This window comes from Salvelinus fontinalis, chromosome 10 (genome assembly GCF_029448725.1).
Source record: "Salvelinus fontinalis isolate EN_2023a chromosome 10, ASM2944872v1, whole genome shotgun sequence".
In the NCBI taxonomy this organism is placed as follows: Eukaryota; Metazoa; Chordata; class Actinopteri; order Salmoniformes; family Salmonidae; genus Salvelinus; species Salvelinus fontinalis.
The window spans coordinates 19,720,199-19,726,198 of NC_074674.1; the positions used below are offsets into that span (position 1 = coordinate 19,720,199).

Genomic DNA, 6,000 nt, shown 5'->3' on the forward strand with positions numbered 1-6,000 from the left:
CCACACAGGCCATGAGCCTCCCATTGGGAGTAGTGGGAAAACCGAGCTTTGTAGAGTTTTGGTAGAGTGCAGAGGGGGGTGGGGATGTTAAATGTGTGGGAATGGGGACTTCTAGCACTGCAGAAAACTGTGGGGGGGGGGGAGAGATATGCAGCTCAGTTTTGGGACTATTCCATGTGTTCCATTGTAAACCAGGCAAACTAAATAAACCAAGCGCAGCTAAAATATTTCACAGTGTTTCACATTTGAGCCAGATCTGGTGGTTATGTGTTTGACGTGTCAGTGTTGTATAACGTGGTGTTTTGCCTGATAGCTGATGTTGTAACGTGGTGTGAAGGAGGGTCAGGTCTCCCTCTTCACCTGTCCTCCACAAGGCCACCTCACGGTTAGTCTGCCAGCCTCGACAGGAGCAGCATATAATTTACTGTTAATCTATTGTAATCTACCATAATCCCATCACACTCATTACTGTAATCTCAATATGCTCCTTCTAATCCCTCTCACCAAACGTCAACGCTCCTCTCCCTTCATCTCTTCTCCCCATCCCTCCTATCTTTCCTCCCCTCCCTCTCTTCCTGGCTGACCTGGTCACCTCTAGTGTGTAGTCATCTCCTGGGGGACAAATAAATGATAATGGATATTTCCCTCCTCTTTCTGTCTCAGTTCCCGTTCCTTCTCTCTCTCCTCTCTCACTTTCAAGCCTCTCTATCGCTCCCTCGCTCCTTCTCCTCCTTTCTCCCTTACCCTCTATGCCAACTTATTTCCTTCCAGATTGTGTGTGTTCCGTCCATCTATCCGCCTCTCTCTTTCCCCCTCTTCCTTTACCGTTTCTTTCCCCGTCCCTCCATCTCTCTCGCGCCAGTGTGTTTGGTTAGTTCAGTCTTGGCAGGGCCAGTCATTCTAACTGGTTTCCCCTCCAGCTCTCTACCACAGAGTTGATAGAGTCACTGTGACTTCATGCCAGTGCATTCCTTTGCTTTGAGTTGTGTGCTCTGTTTGTGTGTGTGTGGGTCTGTTGTTGGTGCTCTTAAATGTTTTCACCTGCAAATATGCTGTTGTCCACACGGCTCACACCACAGACACAGAGCGCAACAATCTAGAGACAGACTACCAAAACGAAACAAAAATGATCCCAACTCAGTCTTTTTACTGGAGTGTGTCCTAACCACAAATTGGCAATGACTTTCAATATACTATAACAACATACCGGTATATTTCTCAGCATCTCACACAGCTCCTGTGCTTTGTATTGATAAAAGCCTCATGACCTAGCTGTGAAACCTTGTGAGCCGTAGAGCTATCTGCCTGACAGGAATGGAGCAGAATAGAGTCTCCTTTGTCTGGGTTTCTTTCCCCAATAATGAGGGGGAGGGTGTGTGTGTGTCGTGTCGTGTCGTGTCGTGTCGTGTGTGTGTGTGTGTGTGTGTGTGTGTGTGTGTGTGTGTGTGTGTGTGTGTGTGTGTGTGTGTGTGTGTGTGTTGGAGCTTGTTGGATTCGTGGCTCGTGGATCAGGATCATGGCTATATATAACGGAGAACTTCTGCATTCCTCACCCCCTTTTCTACTAACCCTATTTCGCTCCATTCTGTGGGGTGTGTGTGTGTGTGTGTGTGTCGCAGATTGAAAACAGCTGAAGCTCTCAGTGAGGCTCGTCAAAAAGAACACAGAAAACACACACACACAGTCCCAGTGGTAGCTCCAGCTCTCTTTGTGTAGTCAATTCCTTCCTGTTAAATGCCTGGAAACCAGCAGCAGGCTAAAAATAGACCGCTGCTGCTAAGAATAGCCTCTCTGGGATGTGCGTATGAGTGTATGTGTGTGTGTGTGTTGTATGTGTGTGTGTGTCTTGGCGGGCTGGCAGACATGAGGAGAAATAGAGGGGTTGTATAACTTGGTCCAAAAAAACTTTAGATTTCATCTCATTTTAACATTCTGTCATAAATAGCACATGTCCAACTTCATTAAAAAAAAAAAGCAGTTTCTCCATCTCAAAGAGTTTAAATAAATAAATAAATGACTACAGTAAGTACCTATTATGTGCCAAATATTTCATCTTAAATCTTGTTTGTTGTGTGCAACAGGGAGGGGCATTTGAATGGAAGCTTCACAATATATATATCTTTTTTTAAATTGTCAAACATTTCTAGCCTGTCTATCTATGAGTAAGTGGGTTGAAGTGTTATGCTCGACCCACTCAGTTTCCCAACACAAAACAACAGGAAATTACTAAAAAAAGAGTAAAACCAGCTCACCTGCTTTTTACACTATGATTTCACTATTAGATGTTCAATGTTTCTTTAGATTTAAAAAATAAATACAAAAAAAAGGAATCTTTTCACCATATTAAAACGAGAGTTCACGTAAAAGGGTTGACCTTAAACTGAGACGTAAATGAATCTCTATGAACGAAATAATCATCTTTATGAATAACTTTGTCAAAGCAACAAAATAGCTAGGGCTTTACAATGGTGAAAACAGGTGCAGTCAATTGTGAAAATTATGATAATGCCTTTTTAGTGTAAGAGCTGTTTGAAAAGGCCGCTTCCAATTTCAGCCTGTTTTGGTGGGAGGCAGTTGTGACCTGCCTGGTGACAGGCAGGTCGTTATCAATAAAACGTCACAATACAGTGCAGAGCGTTTGATTTGGCTGCTGAGGGGCAAGGAGACCACCAGCTCGGCTAAAACCATTGACAAATAAGTGCTGTTTTCAAAATGAAAGTTAAATAAAAGTTATAAGTATTTGGTTTTAACATCATCGCCTCTTAAACATCATATTCAGACCTGCCCATTTCCGATTGTTCCACATTTAACTCTACCATCAGAGTTATACAACCATCCTTTGCATTCTTTACATGATCAGTTCACATCAATTGATCATGTAATTTCAGATACAACTAGCTAGCTAGCTAAGCTAACAACATGTGTCTCTTGCTTCGCCAGAGATGAGGCTTTTGGAAAGCGCTTGACATTGGCAAGTCCTCGCCCTGGTAAAGTTGCCGGTCAGACTCCTGTCATCGCCGTTATAGCCAGCACCCTGCATCCCACTGCTGGCTTGCTTCTGAAGCTAAGCAGGGTTGGTCCTGGTTGCTCCCTAGATGGGAGACCTGATCCTGCTGGAAGTTGTGTTGGAGGGCCAGTAGGAAGCACTCTTTGCTCTGGTCTAAAAAAACATATCCCAATGCCCCAGGGTAGTGATTGGGGACATTGCCCTGTGTAGGGTGCCGTCTTTTGGATGGGACATTAAACAGGTGTCCTGACTCTCTGTGGTCACTAAAGATCCCATGGCACTTATCGTAAGATTAGGGGTGTTAACCCCGGTGTCCTGGCTAAATTCCCAATCTGGCCCTCATACCATCACGATCACCTAATCATCCCCAGTTTATAATTGGCTCATTCATCCCCGCTCCTCTCCCCTGTAACTATTCCCCAGGTCGTTGCTGTAAATGAGAATGTGTTCTCAGTCAACTTACCTGGTAAAATACATTTTAAAAATAGATGGCAGGCAAGTCAAACAATATTTACATTTAGCCATCTAGTTAATCCCCTGAAAGTTAGCTTGTTAACTAGTCATTATTGACGTGATCTGTCATCAGCTAGCCAATAGTGAGAGATATCATCAGGCTGCCCTCGCGTGTCTGAAATGACACGATCAGTTACTTGCTGTATAACTCTGATGATCTAGCAACATTTTGCATGGAATGATGGGACATTTGTAGTTCTGACTATGGTCTTTGAGAGGTGATGATATTACAAACAAATAGTTCACATTTATTGACCCATCCCTTGAAAACGGCACGCAGCAGGCAAATCGAACGCTCTGCACCGTATTGTGATGGTAACAATAAGAAGGAAAGGTCCTAACCTCTCTGCCACTAACAGTTCGTTTCCAGTTTCCCCCCCCAGACCACTCCCAGGCAGTCATAGCAAAATTCTTTCCTTATAAATTGGTCTTTGCTTTTTGACCATTTATATATAAAATAATCAGAGGAAGTTACTAATTGTTACCCAGAAATTATTTGATATTGAGATAAAAACAGCTGCATTGGACCTCTAAGTGGGTTAAAATCTTGTGTGCGCACGTGTGTGTGTGTGTGTGTGTGTGTGTGTGTGTGTTTGTGTGTGTGTGTGTGTGTGTGTGTGTGTGTGTGTGTGTGTGTGTGTGTGTGTGTGTGTGTGTGTGTGAGTGTGAGTGTGAGTGTGAGTGTGAGTGTGAGTGTGAGTGTGAGTGTGAGTGTGTGAGTGTGTGAGTGTGCGATTGTGTGTGAGTGTGTGTGAGTGTGTGTGTGTGTGTTAGTGTGAGTACGTGAGTGTGAGTGCGTGTGTGTGCGAGTGTGTGAGTGTGTGTGTGTGAGTGTGAGTGCGTGTGTGTGTGCGGTCGAAATGTCCTCCTGTTGGGTTAGGAGAGGTGAGATGTTGTGAGAGTTGCACGTCATGTTCCCTGGCACACGAAGAGCTGCCTTGCACTCTGTGCCCTTGTAATTATGGCACATGCCATAATTGATATGGAAGTGGTTGGGAGACCAGACCACCCATAGGGGAGAAAGAACAACAGGGAGTAGATGGAAAGAAACACAGAGAGAGAGAGAGAGAGAGAGAGAGATGCCAGGTAGGTTGTGCCTACCAGAGAAAATACTGATTTCTCCTTTTAGTTTGACAGGGAATGAATTTAGGGTGGGTTGGAATGGAGATAGGGTGTTCAGTGATCTCTCTCTCTCTCGTTCTCTCTGTTTTACTTTCTCTCCTCTCTCTCTCTCTCCTCTTTTCTCTCCCTCCTTCTCTTCTCTCAACTGTCTTCCCCCCCTGAGCACCTATAGTCAGCTGTGCACTCAACCACCTACCGCCTTCACCTCTCACACACGCGCAGGCACGCACACGGAACACAAATACGCACCTCTCTCACCACGCACACATGCTGCTCTCAAGGTTACACATTGCGGGCCTGTGTGTGCCAGGGCTCTGTGTCCAGCCCTAGTGTGGAGAGTCATGCGTTCTGAAATACAGAGTACGAGTTCTTCACTTTCTTCACTTTTCACGTGTGCACTGTCATTTCAATTTTGTCTGGCTGATGTGTTTTTCGTCAGTCATGGGCATAGTGTGTGATTGTAGGGTAGGGAGGCGAGAGAGGTATGGGGGAGTGAGTAACAGAAGGGAAGAGAGGGGTGGGGGCAGGGAATGGGCATGAGAGAGACAGAGAGAAGGGACAGTGGGGGTGAGAGGGACGGGGAGTGCGGGGGGTGGGGACTGGGGTCGAGGGGTGCTCTGTCTGCCATAGAGGCAAAAAATAGCCATCTACGGCCATCCCTCAGGCGCAGAGCTGTGATTGGCTGAAGCCGGGCTCAGTCACTCCCCCTCCCCGTGTTGGCCAGTGACAGGTGGGCATGACTGGGCAATACGGTGCTGGGCCTGCCACAAATTGTGTGTAGTGTGTGTGATAGCTTTTTTGGTCTAGTGATAGGCCAGTGTTAGGCTGTAAAGTGCTGAGATACGACAAAGTTGAGACAAACTGCATACATGCGCGCACACACACAATTTGTGGCAAGCCCAGCACCGTATTGCCCAGTGTACACACACACACACACACACACACACACACACACACACACACACACACACACACACACACACACACACACACACACACACACACACACACACACACACACACACACACACACACACACACTAGGCAAAAGCATCCCAGCTCCATGGACATTATCAGCAGTGATTAGAGAGGCCTACTCTTTCCATTACCCCCCCCCCCCCCCCCTCATATTCTCCTCTCATCTCTCCAAATCACTGTCTACCCCCCTTTCTCTTTCAGCCCCGCTCCCTCTATTTCCTTTACTTTTTGCCTCTCACTTTGTCTACTCTCCCTCTCTTCTCCGCTCATACTGTAGTTTAATGAGAGTATTTATCCTGCATGTGTTATAGCGCCTCTTGGTGGCAGTCAAGGGGACTGCAACACTTCAGAGATCTAGAGTAGCTGTTGTGGTTTAATCA

At 46.0% G+C, this 6,000-nt stretch overlaps 1 protein-coding gene across 3 annotated transcripts in view; it reads left to right on the top strand.

Annotated features, from left to right (window-relative positions):
• The window catches only part of LOC129863769 (myocyte-specific enhancer factor 2C-like), a 34,719-nt gene that overhangs the window by 23,302 nt on the left and 5,417 nt on the right, over positions 1-6,000 (top strand). The window lies entirely within an intron of this gene.